A 21,862-nucleotide genomic window follows, 5' to 3' on the forward strand; every position below is an offset into this window, starting at 1 on the left:
AGACATTTCTCCAAAAAAGATATTCAAATGTCCAACAAGCATATAAAAAAACGCTCAACATGATTATTCAATTAGGGAAACACAAATCAAAACCACAATAAGATACCACTTCATAGTCACTAGGAGGGCTACAATCAAAAGACAGACAACAGCAAGTGTAGATGAGGATGTGGAGAAATTTGAACCTTCCACACTGCTGCTGGGAAGGTAAAGTGCTGCAGCAGCTTTGGGAAACAGTCTGGCACGCTCTTCAAAGGATTCAACACAGAGCTGCCATATGACCCCACAATTCCACACCTAGGCGTATACCCAAGAGAAGTGAAAAGAAATGTCCTCAGAAAAACCTGCACATGAATGTTCACAGCAACATTATTCAAAATAGGCAAAAAGTAGAAACAACCCAGATGTCCATCAACTGGTGAATGTGTAAACAAAACGTGATGTTTCCATGCAACGGATTTGGCCATATGAAGGAACGAAATACTCATGCATGCTACAACATGGATGAACTGTGAATACATCATGCTCAGTGAAAGAAGCCAGACACACATTGCATGAAACCATGTACATGAAATGTCCAGAACAGGCAAATCCATTGACACAGAATGTAGATTAGTGGTTTCCAGGGTTTCAGGATAGAGGAGAATAAGGGGTCACTGCTAATGGATAGAGGGTTTTTGGAGGGTACTGAAAATATTCTGGAATTAGATAGTAATGATGTTTGCACAACTCTGAATATATTGAAAACCACTGAATTGTATACTTGAAAATGGTGAATTTTATATTACATGAATTATATCTCAATTAAACTACTATTAAAAAAGAAAGAAACACGCCAACTGGAAAAAAATTAAAAACAATAAAGCATGATAACTCCAGACTTTCTCAAACTCTCTCTTTGCTCAAGTATAGGTTCTACTGGTCAGGAATGCAACACCAGCACTTGACCGTAGCTTATTTTTAAGCATCTCTTGTAAGGGAGCAAAGAACAAAATCAATTCTGTCCTTCTGCTCACTTCAAAGCCGGCACCAGACAACAGTAAACGTTTAAATCTGAGTAGATACAAAATACATCCCAGTGGATAAACCCACATATCTCCTCGGTAGCCTTTTACTAAAATGACAAGCTTTGCCCAAATGCAGCCTGAGAAAGCGAGTTCTCTTGCCATGCTCATGGCCAGGCCCCTGAAGGCTGAAGGCTTCAGCGTTAGGGCTGAAAGCTCTGATCTAGCCCCCAACGTCACCCAGCCCCGGCCCAGAGCAAGCCTCCTCGCCTGCAGAAAGCTGCTCCTCCTCCGTCATGAACAGCATCAAGATACCAACTCCAGAAAATGGGATCCTGTTTCTCGCAGGTCCATTCTCTGCCTTTACTTGGCAATAAATTTCGATCCTTCAAATGAAAGACCATACAATACGGTCTCTTTTATTATATTTTTTCTGCCATTTTTCCCAGGTAAGGGGAGCCAGTAAATAGAATTATAACCTTCAGCAGGAAAGAAAAGCTCTCTGCTCAGCTGGTACACCGACAACAGGAGACTTTTTTAGCTGCATTATAAAAAGATTTCTACAGAGCTGCTGCACGCAGAGCTCTCCGCCCTGAGGGGTGTGCTGTGAGCCTGTGTGGCTTTCAGGCTGCTGGCAGGTCGTGAAGCCCCCGCTGTCAGGAAGCTGACATACATTTGCACTGCCTCAGTACCACAACCGGGCACAGATGAAAGGGCTGCAGCATGTCACCTGGTGGGTTTTCATCCCCAGGTTGAATGCACACTGTGGTAGCCACCAGCCGTGCTGCAGTTATCCACGTACCCAGCAGAGCTCTGGCAGTGCTCTGCTCACAAAGCTGCAGCGGTGCTGAGCAGTCAGTCCTGTCCTGGTATCTCCCACCAGCCTTGTATTTTCAGGGCTTGGTTCTGCAGAGCACCAGGAATGCCCAAACTGGGTTCTAGCAGAAAATCCTATAGCAAATATTCACCCGTTTATCAACATTTTTCTCACTCCTGCCACCTGCTGAGATAGTGAGTAGGAGCAAGACAAAGATGGGTAAGACGCGGTCCGGCTCTTCAGGCGTTCAGACTGCGTAGGAACCTTTATGCCCACACCTCACCCCTCGAGTGACTGAAAACAAACCATTATTGTTTGTGACTTGAAGAAAATACGATATTCTAAGGTACAGGACATGGCTTCTCACTTCACAAGAGTGTGCTTCCCTCGAGGTTTCAATATAATTTCTTTAACTCCTTTATGATATCAGGGTGCTACACCAGTTACGCACAAAAGACTCAACTGCTTGGAACAACCTGAGAAGGTCAACCTGGTGCAAAATATGCGTTACAGAAATTATTTCAATCATTTCTTTCTTTCACCAGTTGTATGTACATCAACATATAAATGGGTCTTGTTAGTGAGTTATACATAACATTATTCTTTGTTAAATTAATTTTCCAAACTAAGACCAGCTGGAATCACTAAAATGAGAAGGCTTATGAGAAAAATTAAGGTTAGGGAAAACCACTCAAAACCTTTAGAATTTTGTAATATATGTGTGTATATACAGATATATATTCAGGTGTGTTATAGATATAGATAAAGATATAGATATAGATATAGATAATTATACAGACACACACTGAGATAAGGCAGCAGGACTGCTGGGCGCTGCTACAGTCAGACGCACGGCGGCAGGGGCCAGGCCGGGCATTCCCTCCAGCCCCGTGCAGCTACTCAGGTGCAGGTACACAGCAGCAGGAAACTGGACTTAGCCAAAGCCAGGTTTTGCCAGGTGATTATGAAAAAAGAAAGGACCACATTCCAGAAGAGGAGTAAAGACATAAGGGTGGCAGTGAACACTGAAAAGGAAGCAGGGATGACAGTCCCAATGGGGATGAAGTATTTTTAAAGACCATGTGCAAAAGGATTTGTTGCACTGAGGGAGGATGGTGATCAGAGTGGGTGCTGGGCATCCAGATGTCAGAATAATCATTTTGGGAATGTTAGTTGACAGAAGACAGCAGACAAGATGACTGGAAAGGAGGTCAAGGGACAAAGTGAGGGATCCTAGTTTTGGAATGAATGACCTGTGCAGACACAGAAATGGCAAAAGTAGTAACCTGAAGGAAGACAGCAGATTCCCTGATAAAATCTTCAGTGAATGTGGAGGGAGTCTGGGGGTCTACAGAAGTCTCAAACAGGAAGGAATGGGAATGGGAAAGATGGACGGCTCAGGTTTCAAGGGAGCAGGAGACGTTTAGGGAGGAAGAAGAGCCATGGTCTAGAAGGAGCAACAAGAAGCAAAGAGAGCATCGACCCCCACCTCAACCTAAACAGGCTGTCTGAGTGGAGACAGTCACTGACTCAGCCAATTGGCAACGCAGGATCGGCCAACACCCAGCCACGGTGCAAGAGCTGCCTTCACAGAGGAGGACACAGGTTAAAGCCCCGTGCACAGTTAGACAGCGGGCCAGTGACAGCCCAAGTCAGTGCAGGGCAAAGCTCCTGTGCGGACCCTCTCTTCCATGGTGTCCGCTGTGTAGACACTTTAAAATACTTCTCCAAGACGGTGTCTCCAAACAACTGAAGACACACGGCTCCTTCACTAGCCAGCGTTGGGACAAAGGCTACACATGTGGGAAAAAATCAGGCTTCTTCCCTAACGATGCCTAACAGCAAAACTACAACTTTACTAGAAAAAACACAAGTAAATCATGTATTACCCAGGAGGGAGTAAGCCCTATTCAAAGCAGACCCTAAAACTAAAGAAGTCATAAAGATTTAACTATATAAAAACTAGATTTCTATATGGAAAAAAATACCATAAGCCAAGTAAGAAATAAGCGAAAAATGTGGGAACAATGACTCTCATTTTATGTAATAAAGAATTAATATCCCAAATAGACAAAGGAAAAAAACAGTAGAAAACATTGCAGTAGAAAAATGGGCACAGGACATGAACAGATTGCTCAGAGAAAGAGAAATACTGATAAACATTTGAAAAGATGCTGGATCTCACTCATAATTAAAGAAATAGAGTCAAACAATACCATATTTCACCTACCAGAGCAGCATGATTAAAAACTCAAGATTGCTGAATAAAACCTCATTCCTGGTGAGTGTGGTGAAAAAGGAGCATTCATTTACTTTTTAGGAGTATAATAATGGATGCCATTTTGGAAAATGACATGGAAATAGATCAAAATATAAAATGTACATATCTTTGACCCACATACACCACCCTGAGTATTTACCCTATAGATATACTGGCAAAAATGTTTCATATGTATGTAAAAACATACCCTTGACAACCTTCTTTGTAAGAACAAACACTGAGAAGCTACTTAAATGCCCATCAAGAGGGACAAGTTTAATAAATAATATGGTGCCATTCACACAAGTGAGGAACACGCTGGACCTGCAGGTGTTGGTATGAAGAGATGTCTAAGACATTAACAGCAAATAGAAAGGCATAGTACAAAACAATTTATATAACAATCCAATTCATGAACATAAATTAAAGTTATACACTCAACACATAATTTTTTTTTTCTAGAGGAATGTAAAAAGAGAAAAACACCTATTGATAATCACTTTAGACTAAAGGAAAGCTTATTCTTCATTTTATTCCTTATTGAACTTTTTTTTGTACTCTGTGCATTTATAACTCTAAATTTTTAGAGCTAGAGTTGTTTTGTGTGTGTGTGAGAAAGATTGGCCCTGAGCTAATATCTCTGCCAATCTTCCTCTATTTTCTGTGTAGGATGCTGCCACAGCATGCCTTGATGAGCAATGTGCTGGTCTGCACCTGGGATCTGAACCTGCGAAGCCCAGGCCTTCGGTACAGCATGTTAACTTAACCAGTATGCTACCAGGCTGGCCCCTAGAGTTAAGATTTTTTATGTAGTATATTATCCATGAGATAACACACATTGAGAGAAAATAATTATTTTTCTTTGGCCTCACAAAAGATCACATAAATACAATATATTGCAAACTTTGAAGTAAAATTCCACAACAAGCCCCCATTGCTTTGCATCCCCAGCTGCCTGAAGCAAACCCTTAGAGCGGGGCCTGCTCTGACATCACCATGGGAATTAGTCAGTGGGAGCTCTTCCTTCTCCTTCCTGTCTCTCTCTCTCTCTGTCTCTCTCCTCCCCAGAATGAATAGACTTTTAGACCCGATGCCAGCTAGTTCTCAGCACAGACTACTGCTCACGAAGAGAGAGCCTCCCACTTACCTACAATTCCTTGCACACACATACAGGAAAGGAATCCAAGGCAATCCCCATGCTTCTCCCCAATCTTTCAATTTCCAAGTGGAGAGCTGTCTCTTAGTGCTGCTGAACGTGCAAGTTACCATTTCAAAAATCAATATAGCTCTATGCATTTCAGCTTATGCAGCCACGATAACTGGAGGTTTTCCCACGTGCGATTTGCTTGACTTTAACATGAATAGAGTTCTTGTCCGGCTTCAATAAAGCCATCTCTGTTTACAGCATTGTATACCAACGGTCTTGCCCACTGCGGGACAGAGAACCCCACAGCCATCCCTTCAGAGCTGTCCTGCAGTTAGTTATTTCACACTTGTCTTCTCCAGGGGAAAATAAAATACAGTCTTCACTGATGGAGATATTTGTCAAATTATAGCTATCGAACAAATTCATTGGCTCATTGACTATCAATTAATTAAATGAGTTCTTTTTTAATTCTCTTGTTATAAAAGGCATTTGGCTAATTCCACCATCATTTCTGATTCTAAGAAATGACTCACAAAATTGAAGCTGATTCTTAGGCTCAAACCTGCTCACAAAGCACTGACTGATTCACCCGAATGGACGCCGAATTAGGCACAAAATAAGAAGCTTGTTCTAGTAGAGGCTTACCACAGGAAAAAACAGTTTATTCAGAAAGGTGAGATCAAACACACACCAACTTGAAACAACTTAGAAAACAGTACCTTTGACTAGGTAGTGTTGAAAAGGAAGAAGGTAGATTTTTATGTGCCGATCAGGAAAAACCTCAAAATTTAGTAGGAAAAAAGCAAATGCAGTATTTTCCATTTATAAAGGGACGCAAGGGGGGCTGGCATGAAAGTATACGTAAGAAACTGGTAGAAGAAGCCTGCGTTTTGGAAGACTAAAGACCTGGGGCAGGAGGAGGTACTGGTCTGTACCGTACAAGCTTTTACTGTTAGATATCTGCATTTTTCAATGCACAGTATGTATTTTTTATTGAGGTGAAATTCACATAACATAAAATCAACCATTTTAAATTTAACAATTCAGTAGCATTTAGTGCATTCACAGTGTTGTGGAATCAGCACCTCTATCCATTTCCAAAACATGTCCATCACCCCAAAATAGAGCTCAGTACCCTGTGAGCGTTCCTCTCCACTCCCCCTCCACTGAGGCTTTGGGAAACAGCAGTCTGCTTTCTGTGTCTATGCTTTTACCTATTCCGGACATTTCATATCAGTGGAATCATACAGCATGTGACCTTTTGTGTCTGAGTTCTCTTGTACTTCATTTTTAAACATTAAAGTTTATACAGAATATTTTCTGGAAAAATTCCATCCAAGTCATTCATTGCATTTTCTTCAAAACTTTTTGAATGCTTAACATCTGTCATTATGTCATGTCCCGTAGATAACAGAAAGATGAGACAATCCATGCAAAGATTATGCAGATATTTATTTTCTGCTTAATGGGGCAAAAAGTTACCAGTCAACTGAAAATTCTGAACTCTCAACCTATGCAGAATATCTTGCAAAGTATCATGTGTAATTTAGAAGAAAAAGAATGTTAGATTCCAAGCTGGAAAGGAACAGAGTTCGTTATGTTTCTTATAGGTTGGAAAGACAAGACCCATACCCACACAATTGCCCAGCTTCACATGGCAGCTCTGAGAGCTGTGTCCCCATCGGTGACCTCTCCACTGCCATGGCCAATGGCCTCACAGGGCTTATAACTGAACAGACAAGAGCGAGGCAGAACACACACCCGGGTATGAAACTGGGAGGGTGGAGACGAGGTTTCAGCTCTGACACGTAAAGAGCCAGGAAGCTGTCAATCACATCCTCACAAGAAAAAGCTGGACAAATCGACCATCAGCCACTTCTTGGAACCATCAGAAAACTGAGGTCACAGGGCAAACCAAGTCCCTGAAATCTGGATGTGAGGTCAGAGAATCACAGTGCAGATCTGCTCACCCAGAGGAGAAACCGCTGAGGCCATAACTGATGGGAACATTTACATGGTAATTTCATGAACTGTTGAAGGCTGAGTATGAACTAGCTTCAGAGAGAGAAAGAAATTCCTAGGGGCCACAGTCTTGGGGAACCCCACACTTTTGTGGGTTTGACCTCCAGGAACCCTATCAGGTTCTCACGGTGAAGAGCCATGAAAATCCATTCCCTGCTCTGGCCAGGGGAAGAGTAGCCAACTGAAACATGCCCAGAACCTTCTATATAACAAAGGCCCACTCCGCAGGCCTCTCCACATGTGAGGAAGGACCACATCCCAACTCTAGCCCCTCCAGCTTCCCAGTCTCACCTAAGGGCAGGTAAAATAGCTCAGAAACACTTTTAAAGGACACAGCCCAGATGCACAGGCCTCTAAAAGGCAGGTTTAGTCTAATTTTTATCCATCACCATACATATGTGCGACTACTGGGGCCGAGCACAATGAAGTGTATTCAGGAAGTGATAAACAATAATGTACACCCGAAATTACACAATGTTATAAGCCATTATAATCCCAATAAGATCACTTAAAAAAAGAGAAAGGACAGGGTGAGTCTTGAGAGTACAGAATGCTCCCCTGCCCCTCAACTTACAGCCTCATTAACAGAGTCCCAGTGTGACAACAATGAATTACAACTGAAAGATCTGCAAGAAACAGACACTACCCAATGAGGAGCTCTTAGGAAACCCAAAAGACAACAGGGGAGACAAAAAAAGAGGAATCGGAAGCCTCTGGTATCTACAGCTTCAGCACACATTAAACACAGCTCAGTTCCACCCAGATTAACATAAAACCTCACGCTGAAGGACTTTCACCTTAGCTCCTACTACCAAAAACATCCTGCCCAGCTATCAACAAGAACAAACCCACAAAGCACACCAACAGGCAAGGAAAAACAGTCTGAAGAGACAGAGCAAGCGTTAACACCAGATCCAGATGTGACACAGATAGCAGAATTATCAGACAGAATTTAAATGACTATGACTAATACATCAAGGGCTCCAATGGAAACACTAGACAAAATGCAAGAGCAGATGGGTTACAAAAGCAGAGAGACGGAATTGTAAAGAAAGAATTAAAGGAAACACTAGCAGAAAAACACTGTAAAGAATGAAGAATGCCTTTGTCAGCCTCATCAACAGACCGAGCGCGGCCAAGAGCAAAATCTGTGAGCCTGAAGAAAGGTCAGCAGAAACCTTCCAAACTAAAATACAAACAGAAAAAAAAGGAATTACAAAAAAACAGGACAGAACATCCAAGAACTGTAAGATAATTTCAAAATGTGTAACATACACATAATTGGAATACCAGAAGGAGAAGAAAGAGAGAACAGAGCAGAAAAATATTTGAAGCAAGAATGGCCAGAATTTTCCAAAATCAATGACAGACACTAAATCCAGATTCGGGAAGCTCAGAGCCTATCAAGCAGGAAAAATAACAAAAAATGTACTCCTAGGCACATCATAGTCAATGACAAAAGTCAAAGGCTAAGTGAAAATATTGAAAGAAGTCAGAGAGGGGGAAGAAAACAGTGGAGCTATGGAGGAAAAAGAACAAGAATTAGATCTGACTGCTCTCCAGAAACCATATAAGCAAGAAGAGAGTGGAGTGAAATATGTCTAGTGCTGAAAGAAAAATAACAGCAACCTAAATGTCTATTTCCAGCAAAACTATCCTTCAAAACTAAAGGGAAAATAAACACTTTCTTTTTTTTTTTTTGAGGAAGATCAGCCCTGAGCTAACTGCTGCCAATCCTCCTCTTTTTGCTGAGGAAGAATGGCCCTGAGCTAACATCCATGCCCATCTTCCTCTACTTGATATGTGGGACGCCTACCACAGCATGGCGTGCCAAGTGGTGCCATGTCCGTACCTGGGATCCGAACTGGCAAACCCCAGGCCGCTGAAGCGGAAGGCGCGCACTTAACCACTGTGCCACCAGGCCAGCCCCAACACTTTCTCAGATAAGCAAATATGGAGGGAATTTGTCACCAGCTGCTCCTCCTTGCAAGAAATGTTAAAAGTTCTTCAGAGAGAAGGGAAATGGGTAAGTCAGAAACCAAGATCAACACAAACACAAGGAGAGAGAGAAAGAATAAATGAAGGTAAAATAAAAATTTTATTCTTCTTATTCTTAATTGATCTAAAAGAAAACTGTGTAAAGCAGTAATAATAGCAACGCATTGGGTGATTACAGCATATGGATGAGGGAAATGATGACAGCAGTGTCAAAAGGGAAGGGAGAGAAGAATCAGGAATACTGTGTTAGAAGATACCATTACTACATATTAAGCAGTATAGCATATTATTTGAAAGTGGACTTAGTTTAGTTAAAAATATATATATTGAAAACTCTCGGGCAACTACTAAAAATGTTTAAAAAAAGTATAATAGATATGCTAGTAGAGATAAAATGAAATTATATAAAATACTCAGAACCAGAGAAGTCAGCAAAAGAGGGAGAAAAAAAATCCGGGGGCCAGCCCTGTGGCCAAGTGGTTAAGTTCCCACACTCCGTTTCAGCAACCCAGGGTTTCAACGGTTTGGATCCTGGGCATGGACCTGGCACCGCTCATCAGGCCATGCTGAGGCGGCGTCCCACATAGCACACCCAAAAGGACCTACAACTAGAATATACAACTATGTACTGGGGGTCTTTGGGGAGAAGAAGAGAAAAAAGAAAAAAAAAGAAGATTGCCAACAGATGTGAGCTCAGGTGCCAATCCTTAAAGAAATAAAAAATAATAAGGCTTAATCTTTAAAAAAAAATCCAAAGACCAGCTGCAACGAATAGAAGACAATTACAAACACAGTAGATATTAATCCAACTATATCAATAATCATTTTAAATGTGAATAGTCTAAATATACCAGTTAAAAGACAGAGATTTTCAGAGTGGATAAAAAAGCAAGACTCAGCTACATGCTGTCTAAAGAAACCCACTTTAAATAAAACGAGTCAGGTTAAAAGTAAAGGGATGGCTGGGTCCAGCCCGGTGGCATAGTGGTTGGGTTCACATGCTCCGATTCAGTGGCCTGGGGTTCACAGGTTCACATGCTGGGCGTAGGCCTACACACCGCTCATTGGGCCATGCTGTGGTGGCACCCCACATGCAAAAAATAGAGGAAGGCTGGCACAGATGCTATCTCAGCAACAATCTTCCTCAAGCATAAAGAGGAAAATTGGCAACAGATGTTAGCTCAGAGCCAATCTCTCTTACCAAAACAAAGAGAAAAAACAAAAAAAAAAGGAAAGGGATGGAAACAGATATACCATGCTAATATGCTAATCGAAAGAAAGCTGGAGAAGCTATGTTAATTTTAGAACAAGGAAAATCGTCAGGGATAAAGAAGAACATTACATAAATGATAAAAGCCCAGTTCTCCAAGAAGATATAACAATACTAAACGTGTATGAACCTAACAACAGAGCATCAAAGTACACGAAGCAAAAAGAGACAGACCTGCAAGGAGACAGAGAGAAATCCACTATTACAGTTGGAGGTGTCCCCACTGCCTTCAGTGTCTGGCAGATTCCGCAGGTAGAAAATCAGTGAGGACACAGCTGACCTGAACGGCACTAAGCATCAACTTGCTATCTGTGCCACAAAGAATATTCCATGCAACAACAGTAGAATACGCATTCCTCTAGCTCACATGGACCATGCCAGGCCAGAAAACACACCTTAACAAATAAAAAATGAACACAAATCACACACAGTATGCTTTCACATCACAGCGGCATTAAACTGGAAGAACGGTTTAAGAGAAAGATAGACGGAAAATGCCCAAATATCGGGAGGTTAAACAGCACACTTCCAAATAACACACAGGCCAAAGAAGAAGCCTCGAGAGAAACTAAAGAATATTGTGAGCTGAATACAATTGAAAATACAACTTATCAAAATGAGCAGAATGGAGCAAAAGCAGTGCTTACAGGGAAACTTATAACATTAAATGCACACATTAGAAAAGAAGAAAGATGGATCTAAAATCAATCCTCTAAGATCCTCTTTATGAAACAAGAGTAAGAAGAGCAATTTAAGCCCAAAGCAAGCAAAAGAAAAGCCATAATAAAAACTAGAGCAGGAATCAATGAAATCATAAGTAGGAAAACAATAGAGAAAAACAACAAAATCAAGAGCTGGTTCTCTGAAAGATCAATAAAATTGAGAAACGTATAGTCAGGCTAAAATTGTGAAAGTTAAGATGGGTACATGAAACATAAGGGGTGTGGGCCTTCAGTAAGACAGGGGTGCAGGGCTGGGCCAGCCCCAATGGCCTAGTGGTAAGTTTGGCATGCTCCATTTCTATGGCCTGGGTTCGGTTCCCGGGAGCAGTCCTATACCACTCATCTGTTACTGACCATGCTGTGGTGGCAGCCCACATACAAAAAGAGGAAGACTGGCAGCAGGTGTTAGCTCAGGGCAAATCTTCCTCAGCAAAGACAAAGAAAAGAAAAGAAAAGAAAAGAAAAGAGCACATGGCTAACCTCAGCCCAAGCCCTGTATCTGCTGTATCTAGCAACAATGCCATGGTTTGCTCTCATTTTCTCTGAAAATTTAGAGCAAAACAACAAACAAAAGAGAAAAATAGGGAAAGGAGGAAAGAAGGCATTATTGCATTATTTCATTTAGGCTGTCCTATCTTAGCTGAAAAGCTAGAGAAAACATCAACAGCCTTGAGGGGTCTAAGACTTTCCATTTTTGTGGACCAGAAGGGCAGTATTTTATTCAACCAGGAAGTGTTTGCAAGATGGCCTCTGAGTGTGCTGGGCAGTGTCGTCCAAGTTCCCACAGCCCTCACCACTTCCTCCCATCTCACCTGGCCGCTGGCCACCCCACGGAACTCCAAGGGGTTGTTTGTGATTCTGCCTTTTGGATGGGGCTTAACTGTTTCTCCTTTAAATTTTCCTATTCGTGATTTATTTACTCCTCAGAGGAGCCCGGAAGAAGAAGTCACCCTAGGGCCATTTTCACTTTTTCAATGAAGAAAATGGGAACATTTACAGAGAGGTTAAAGTCTTTGCAGAAGTCTCAAATGGGATCCAAAGTCTGGAGCAGGATTCCAAGCCCTTGCGGGCTCTGAATTCAGCTCAGGAGTGACCACAACCGCTGGGCTACAGAGCACTCGGACTGGGCGGGGCCACACTGTCACGGTTCTGACATTAACTGTCATTGCCCAGATCTGCAGGAGCATGATACAAAAGTAAGCCTGAAAAACCCCCCTTCAGGAAAAATGTTGGTGTTTGTCTTGCTTTGTTTTGTTTATCAACAACAGAAGGGCATTCTCCTCCTTCTGTTATTAATATAAAGCCCACCACAGCAGAATGTCCGCTTGAGACGCAAGGCCAATTCGTTTGTTGAAATATACATTTGTTGTGTATGAAATAGCAAAATTTGTGTGTGTTGGTGGGGAGAATTTACAATTCAACAAAATTTTAAATAAGATCATTTATTTCAGTATAAAATGAAAATATAACCACAATAAAAAAATCAAAAACAGAAAAAAAAAAGTCACAATCCTTATGAGTTACGATCCCTTTCCTCAGCATATTTTCCACGTTTGTAGACATATTGTACACACAATTTGGTCTCACAATTGTTTGCACTTAATGATATATTATATTTTCCCATGTCCACAATCTCAAAAATCTTATGTAATTAGAGCAGGATATTTACTTAACCATATTTAGATGTTTTCCATTTGGGGCTATTCTATTTAAAAAAAAAAGAAGAAGAAGAGAAGCATTTGTGCATAAAGCACTTATTTTTCTCCACATTTAGCATCATTTCCTTGGGCTAGGTTCCCCGAAGTGCAACTATCTGAAGTAATCACACAGTTGCAAATAAAAATCATGCATTTATCCTTCAGCCATCCCTTCCCCCAGTTTAGGCCTAGAAATTCCTTCCTCCTGCTGAGGCAACATGATTTATATTTAAATGCTTCCAGCTCTGCAGCAGCCCACTTCAGCAGACTAGCAAATGTTCCTTTTAGCTAATTTCTCTTAGAAAGAAATTTTAAATAATAAGACCATATCCCCCAAGAAAATCTTTCTCTTACCATGTAAGTTATTTATTATCACATAATGGCAGTTGTATTGTAACTAGACTGATTTCTAGACAAAGAGTATGGTGTATATAATGTATATAGACTCTATACAAAGAAAGATCCAAATATAATTTAAGCTAAAATCACGCAAACTAGGTTTGTAGCTTCTCGATGATTATTTTTATTAGCAGTTCAGCTAAGGGTTTTTGCCATTTGGGGTCAGTTTATAGACGTCAGTGGTTTTAAAAACCACCATATGGTGATGTTTCAGAAAAAAAGAAAACATAAACCTTTAGGCAGGATCTTAATGTTGTTTATTTCTTAAAAAATGTACTGAGTTCAGTTAAAAGCTTAGCACAGTGCAGCTGAATGTACCAGGTCCTGTGCTGGGAATTCAAAAATGAGTAAGACATGTCCCCTTTCTCCCGGAGCCCCAGCTGCCATCCATTCACCCCAGGAAGGTGTGACCAGTAAATGCCCAATCTGAGTCTCACCTCTGCTGTCAAGGAGCGTCAGAAAGAAGACAAATGTGTGAAGGGCAGCACTTAATTCAGGAATGTCTTACTTCCAGGGGCCTCACCTCCCACGCTTCATGCCAACCACTACGAAGCATCCTCATTTCAGGTTAAATATAATTTCTATGCAACTGTGCCTTGAGTTTAAGTTGACTAAATGACTGTTATATTTTGTTAACTTGATATGACATGTGTTGACATCAATCCTGGGTTTTTTTAAATACTTTGGAGCTAATAGTTGTTTACACAATTTAAAATCATTCAATTTTGCAAGGCTTGTGGGCCCTAGACACCATGCCTGCCATGTCCAGGGAGTAAAAGGATGTTGACTCAAGTCCACGTCATCCACAAAATGCCAGAACAGTGCAGGGACACGATGAGGCCTGAAAGGGCCACGCAGAGCTCTTGGGAAGTGGCAGGTAGACGAGCCACAGGATAAGCGGGTACAACTGTCAGAGAAGGCTCGGTGCCTCGTCAGGGAAAGCCGGGAGGCTGGGATGCCCTGGACCACGAGGGCGTGTCAGGTGACAGCAGGAAATGCAGCCAGCCAGGCGGAACAGGCCAGAGAATGGAACGGGCCTGCAAAAGTCACAAGTCCAAGATGCAGAAGAAAATACTGGGTAGCTATGAAAGCAGGGATGCAAATGAAGAAAGCTCAGAGGCCAGAAACGAGGAGAGCACCATGGAGGAGGTCAGCCACAGAAGAGCACTTGGGTGAAGGGCCTAGGGCAAGACGTTTAGTGACTTCCAAGACTAAGTCCACACATGTTGACACAGGCCAGGTGCAGGTGGTAGAATTCACAAAGAGAGATGTATGCAAGAAGTGTCTCTCAACCAGTCTTCACTGGGCACCCAATATGGGGAAGATTCAGTGGGTGCTTTTGACTTGATCGTTGAAGGTGGGCAGGGACAATGCCAACGTTCAAGGACAAAGACAGTGGAAGCTGAGAGAGAGACAGGCGGACTGGGAGGGAAAGTCAGAACGACCTGCGGCAGTTCACCGGAGGCAAAGGGGAAAGTCAAGGTAGACTTCAAATGAGCGATCAAGGAGTTCCATAAGGAAAAGGGTTAGGTTCATCTACCCCAGCCCCTCATATTATACACTAAAAATACGTCCAAGGACTTTGGCATCTGAATTGATACTGAAGTGAGTTGAGTCAGTGGAACAGTTGACTGTGAATGATAGAGGCTGCAGAGAAGGTGCCCAAATGGACCAAGTCAGGCAGGAATCTCGAGCATCTATGAGCGAACTCAAGACACGAAATGAGAACTGTCGAGTGACAGTCAAAACACGGCACACATCAACACCAGACACGCTACTGTGCGGCCCTTAGGTACAGGTTAGCCACGTCCCAGGACCGCGAGCTCTCTAGAAGGGGACAGAGCTGGTCAAAAGGCCTGTTGACCTCGAAAGAGACCCCCTTCTCCAAGACCCTCCAGATCACCAGTACGAGGAAATATAATATGAGCTGCATATGTAATTCTAAATTTTCTGGTATCCATGTTAAAAAGTAAAAATAAGCAAGGGAAATTAATTTTCATAATACAGGTTATTTAATTCAATACAAACTAAAATCATTTCAACATGTAATCAATACAAAAGTTACGACTGAGATATTTTACATTCTGTTTTTCACCCTAGATCTTGGAAGCTAGGTACTTTCCACACTCATGGCACAGCTCACATGGCACTGGCCACAGTTTAAGGGCTCAGGATTCACACGGAGGCAGTGACCACCACCTGGCCAGCCCCACTCTCCATCCACACTCCCCTCTGCCTGTCTGCGTTTGGTTTGCTCCCACTGGACCAGAAAGAGGTCCTACCCTCCCCAGATAAACACAGTCCTTGAGAGAGAGGCCTTATCTGCCAAGCCAGCAGGACACAGCCCAAGGCCTCCAATTAGTGGCCTCCGCGGGCAGTCGATCTGGTCCTCCAGGAGAAAAGGCTGGACCCGCTGCACGTGGCCAGGGACTGAGAGAAACAAGGTCACTGTCAAGGAAGCAGGGCTGCTGGCCAAAGGGGAAAGAATCCCAGGAGCGATTAAAGTATTAACAGATAAGAACCGTCCCCTTGGCCGCTGTGCCGCAGGAACAGCACATTCACTTCAGGACAGGCTGGAAACATTACCTTCTGAGAGGTCTTCACGTCCGCACATTCCACAGCCCGGTGCCTGGCTCAGGGTGGGGGCTCAGCAAATATTTACTCAGCATATTAAAAACCATGTACTTTAAATTCTGAACTATTTCACAAGTAGGAGAATTGGAGAGTAAGCTGCACTGCTGGATGAAAAGAGATTCCGATGTGTCCCAGCTGGTTGTTTTTACTAGAGTGGAAGTGGAATTTATAAAATTCCAAAAGTTTAAGAGATTAATACCTGTCCTGTTGATTACAGAATGCCACACCCTGTTTTGTTGTAGAAATGCCTCACCACCCCTCTTCCTTCCCTCTCTCCGTGTCCTCACCCTCCCTGTATATTCCTTAATCTACCTTCGAACCGTCAGCACCAAGGAGGTTTTGCCAAATGAATGGACAAATGAACAAGAGAAAGGATGAATGGATGGGGCCATTTCTGGACTCGAATGTCTTTGAAGGAAAAAGATGCCTATGAAGTTCGACAAAGATTTATTCAGCACCTCCTCTGAGCCAGGGGCCAGAGGGACACAGAAATGAACAAGACAGGTTTGTGGCTTCCTGGCCATCACTGCAGCCACAGTTACAAATGTTCACGGAAGGCAGGCGTGTGTGGACACCACCTCGGCACAACAATGAGAACAGGTAAGCCACGTGCACACTGGTCTGGACCTCTTCCCTAGGGATTCCTGCCTTTCCAACAAGAGCAGGTGAGAGAAGGAAAGACCATTTACTAAACCTGAGCCTGGCCATGCACCAAACTGGGCGGGTCTTCATGCTCTGTTTTGTCCAGGCCCCTTGAGGACACCCCTCCCAGCTCTTGCAGGCTCTCACCTTCTCAGCTTCTCTCATTCCTGGGTGCGGCCATGCAGCCCAGCTCCAGACAACAGGACACGAACAGAGGCAGCTGCAGTGCTTTAGGAAAAGCTTGTTCTTTCCTGATAATAAGGGACAGATGTAGTTGACAGCATCTCCCCCCACCTCTTCTGCTACCTTAAACACAGATGTGAGCCAGCAGCTGTGGAGAGCCATCTGGACCCCAGCGCAGTGTGAGGGCAAAGGATACATGCTAAGGATGCAGAGCAACAAGAGGACCTGAGTTCCTGGAAACACCCCCGAGCAGCTGCACCAGTGAGGCACGCACCCCCATCCCCTGCCTTCTCTCTGGGACGCAGACACCCATCTGTGTAAGGCCCTGTTAGTAAGTGTTCTATTGCTGGCCAAACACACAGTGACAGACAAACATGCACAAACAGGTACTACCTGCCACTGGCAGATATATGTTATGGGTTGAATTGTGTGACCCCCAGTATCTGTGAATGTGACCTTGTTAGGGTCTTTGCAGATGCTCAAGTTAAGATGGGATTGATAGAGTGGGCCCCACTCCAGTATGACTGGTGACTAGCCATTTTGCCTGTCTTAGTCCATTCATAGAATTATAGCAAGATACCATAGAATGGATGGCTCATAAACAACAAACATTTATTTCTCACAGGTCTGGAGCTGGAAGTCCAAGATCAAGGTGCTGGCAGATTCAGTGTCTGGTGAGAGCCCGCTTCCTGGTTCACAGATGGCCATCTTTTCACTGTGTCCTCACATGACAGAAGGCGCAAGAGAGCTTTCTGGGATTTTATTTCATTTTAAAAAAAGGGCACTAATCTCATTCATGAGGGCTCCATCTTTGTGACCTAGTCAGCTCCCAAAGGCCCCACCTCCTAATACCATCTCTTAGGGGATTACGTTTCAACATATGCACCTGGGGGACACATCACTGAATCTGCAGCATAGCTTCTATGCATGAGGACAGCAGGCAAGCTGTGAAGACAGCAGATGGGGAGGAGGGGAGAATATATGCTGACACAGAGGCCGTTCCTTAGGGTCCCAGGAGCTGATGGAATAAAAACACCTCCTTACTTCTTTTTTATAACACATCCGGCCCCATCCACCACTCTGCTGGCCTCTCCCAACCAGACTGCACCAGTTTTCAGGCCCGTGGCTGACGCCCCATTGAGACATAAAGAAGAAAGAAGCAACTGTGGCCTCAGCAGACAGCGAGCTCTGTATTTTCCACACAGGGCCTGGGCCTGCCTCGCCCCTGCCAAGGGATGAGGAAGAAACACACACAGTTTCAGCCAACAAATTCAGGTCCGGAGGTGCCAGCTCCAAAAGTCTTCTGGAAGCTCTTTCTATCCCATTGTCCTAGGGCTACTATGCACCAGTGCATGTGCTACCAAGAAGTGCTGTGTGGCAATCCAGGCAGTCGGGAAAAATTAATTTATGGTACTGTTTGTTTCTTTATGTTCTCAATCGCCTAGCAAATGGCCGCCTCACAGGGTCTCCACAAGCCTTCACACTCCCTGAGGCAAAGTTATCCTGGAACATACACTCTGCATGAGGCTTCTGAGTGCAAACTTGCACCAGAGACCAAAAGAGAAGATAAGTCACTCAAGACATGGATTCCACAAAGACAGAATACACCAAATGCCATGAATTATTGTGCACGCACTTTATAGCATCTTTAGCAGTTGCTGCTCTTCAACACCCATATAAAAACAGCCATGTGAATCGATGGCCCATATTGCATTTACCTGGCAAACAGCCTTTCTAGGAACTCTGACCACCTCTTTACCTAGAGCACCCCAATCTTTCATTAGAAAGATCTAAGCTCGTAAGGCTGAGGGAGCCCCACCTCCTTCCCTTGCCCATGGGCCCGACCACCAGCCCCAACCCAACGTTCTCAAGAACAAACCCTTCGTGGTCCCAAATCTTTGGCCCTCTTCCACCCCAGCAGGGCGCACCCTCTTCTCTGCTCTCCAATCCTCTGCAAAGGCTACCCACATTCACTCCCGTCCCCATCAGTCATTTCCATCAACTCCACCAGCATTCCCATAACACACACTTGGATGAGCACACTTTGGCCTTTATGCGTCACTGTCCCCTCATCACGGCTCCCTTGCTGGACTATGAGCACTGCAGGGCAACGCCCACTTCTCCTGCCTCATTCTCCCCTGCTCCAGAGTGCCCCCAGCTACAGGACCACCGCCAGCCAGCCCATACAAGTCTCGCCGTCTGTGCCACTGGAACTGGCGCTATCTGCTGTCGGCACAATCACAGGACCCAGGACTGTCAAGGCCTTCCTCCCTGCATCCCACGCCGCCAGGCTGAGGCTCCAGCCTTCATCCTCCGACCCAAGGAGCATCCCCACCCACGGGGCATTCAGCCTCTTAGAGTCCTGTGGTATACTGCTCTGTGGCCTGACCTCCCAAAGAGAGACCCATATCTCGGGATTTGCTCAGATCTTGCTGGAGTACAGAAGGTAAACTCAAATCCCATTTCCTCATCGATAATCTGCCCACAGTTTCCCTCCTGAAACCGTGGACAGATTATCTCGTATTCAATCATTTAACAAAATGCATTTAGAAAGAGCATGATAAGGCAGTGAGGGAATGCTAACGTGAGTAAGTTCCTGCCCATGTGGCACTTATAATGTAGTAGATGAAATATGACAGTCATACAAATCACTAAAATTAGATTAGAGGGTTTTAAGCGCAAATATAGGTTTTGGAAAAAAGTTGCTATGGAAGCACCTGGGAGAGAGGACATTTCCACCTGCAGGCGGGAGAGAGAGAGAGCAGGAGCCTGGAAGGGATGGGGCGTGCTTGAGCCGCAGGCCTATAGTCTACTCTTCTTGCTCCACACGCCTCCAGTTTCTCATTGTAAGACGCCAGTGCTAGATGAGCACCCCCCCACAGTCCCCACACTAATGATCCTATAGCTTTAAGAAAAAGGCAACGTGCCTGCTGAGCCTGGAAGGGTCACGAGGAATCTGGCATATGGAGACGGAGGGAGAGAACATTCTAGGGCACAAGGGCTGAGGCTGTGGAGAGATCAGCGCTGGAAAGACAGGCTGGAACCAAATGGTGAAGAATCTGGAAATCAACCCAGGGGCACATTCGTGACTTAACAGGCCAGGGGTCTCAGCGGGGAAGTGACAAGAGGTCAGCAGAGAGAATGAGGAGGGACGGCCCTGGGATCATGGCAAAGCATCCCAGGAAAGTCCAACAACACCTGTTCTGATTCCGGCTTCAGGACACCTACTCAAGAGAAGGTTTCCCCTTGAGGAAGAAGAGGTCACCTAACGAGGACGTCTGCACATTTCTGTGAAGGGGACCCTTCCCACCCACAAGCTGGGGGAGAGTGACAGCCTCTCTGCCCAGCAGGCTGCCCTTCCTGCAGGGGATGCAGGGAGGGGGCGGCAGGGGAGGGCAAGTGGTGCCATTCTGGACTAGGGGAGACCCTGCAAAACGAGCCAGAGACTGAGGGTGAGCAGGGAGGGTCAGACACGGCCCCGCCGCTGGCCAGTTAACATGTCCTGGGTGCAGAGACAGAGCAGAGGGAAGGCTCCCTCACTGTGTGCAGGGGAACAGGAGGTCCCCGGAAGTCTGGGAGGGATGCTCTTCTTGTTGCCGGGGTCATCGGCACAGCTCCGCCTCCCTGTAGATAACCTTAAAATGCTGCCGCCCCCAACATCCAACATGCCCTGTGCCACAAAGACCCGCCCTTTGGAAGCCAAAAAGTGTCCCAGGAAAACCATGATGTAAGAGGCATTCTGCCGACAGACCCAAACCCTGTTTAACCAACAGCCCGACTGAGAGCACCATCAATACCCACGTTCTGCATGTCGAAGCCCCCTCTTTGCTCCCCTGGATCTGTGCCTGGTTCCTGCCCACGGAGCTGGGCTGGCAGGAGCAGAAGTCGCTGGAGCCTGCAACACCACTCCCCTCCCTTGGGCTCCCTTCCAGCTGGAAGGTTGTCACCTGCAGGCTGCCTGCTGCTATCGCTGGGGAACTGCCCCAGCCTAGCTCAGGTGACTCAAAGACAGAGACAGGCTCCCCGATTGTAAAAACGGTGGTTGCTTCCCATGGCTCCCGCGCGCTCCCGGAACCCTCTCCCCTCTACCCAGCAGACTTAGGGGTGGGACGGGGACTGAGGGACTACTCACAGGGACAGAGGCTCCAAAACCAAACAGTGAAAACCTCACTTTCAGAGACAGCCGGCCCACCCTCCGACATGCCCGGGGCAGAGCCTGCTGCTGGCTCAGCGTTGCTGCGCTGGCTCTAAGTTCCCTGCCCACCCAGGCTGTTTCTTGCTGTTCCCAGGCCCAGAATCTGACCTTGACCCTCCAATTATCCTGGCTAACTTGGACTCATCCTTTAAGTACTGGCCCAGCATCACCAGCTCTGGTCGCACTCCTCCCCACATGGGCAGAAATGAGGCGCCCCTCCCACGCCCCACGGCACTCGGCACACCGACCCCACTGTTAGAACAATCTGTCAGTGTGTGGCGTCCACCCCTGAGACCACAGCCCCCTGAAGGGCACAGAATGTACCTTTCCTGCAGGACTCTGGGTTGAACACCAGGCTTCCACCTCTACCATGTGCGTGGCCTTGGACGACACAGCTGCTCTTTGCTCCACCTCTCTCCTTTGTAAGTTGGAGACAGCAGCAACACCTGTCCTGTGGGGCTGTGGGAGACCTGGATCCACAGCCATGCACAGCACTTCCTACCAGCACTTGGTGATGGGAAACGCTAATGAATATTAACTACTGTTTCCTCTCTCTCTGGTGCCAAATTCTAGGAGACTATAGGTATTGGTTGACACACTTCAGCATGCTCTCCATGAACTTATTTTTCTCTATAGCATTGCATCCAGGGAGGTTAAGACACTTGTCCAAGGTCACACAGCTGAGTGAGAAAGTTGTACACAAGCTCTGTCCTTCAGCCCTAATCCCAGGCAGGTATCGGAACGGTTGCTTCAACTTAATTTCTTCATCTAATTAAGAAAAGATATTCATTTGTGTCAGTAATGCAGAAACAAGACAGAGGAGTCTGCTTTTGGAAATGATTACCTCAAAAGACCTTTTTAGTCTTAAAGAA

General features: G+C 44.9%; 1 protein-coding gene across 4 annotated transcripts in view; it reads right to left on the minus strand.

The window, feature by feature from the left end:
• The window catches only part of RNF144A (ring finger protein 144A), a 169,720-nt gene that overhangs the window by 145,039 nt on the left and 2,819 nt on the right, over positions 1-21,862 (minus strand). The window contains exon 1 of one of the 4 annotated variants that reach the window (XM_070512659.1): positions 5,229-5,355. The exons of the other annotated variants lie outside the window; for them this stretch is intronic. The gene's annotated coding sequence lies outside the window, so the exon portion shown is untranslated. Of the gene's footprint in view, positions 1-5,228; positions 5,356-21,862 lie in introns of those variants that run through there. 4 annotated transcript variants of the gene reach the window in all.

This window comes from Equus asinus, chromosome 6 (assembly GCF_041296235.1).
Source record: "Equus asinus isolate D_3611 breed Donkey chromosome 6, EquAss-T2T_v2, whole genome shotgun sequence".
NCBI classification, from domain to species: Eukaryota; Metazoa; Chordata; class Mammalia; order Perissodactyla; family Equidae; genus Equus; species Equus asinus.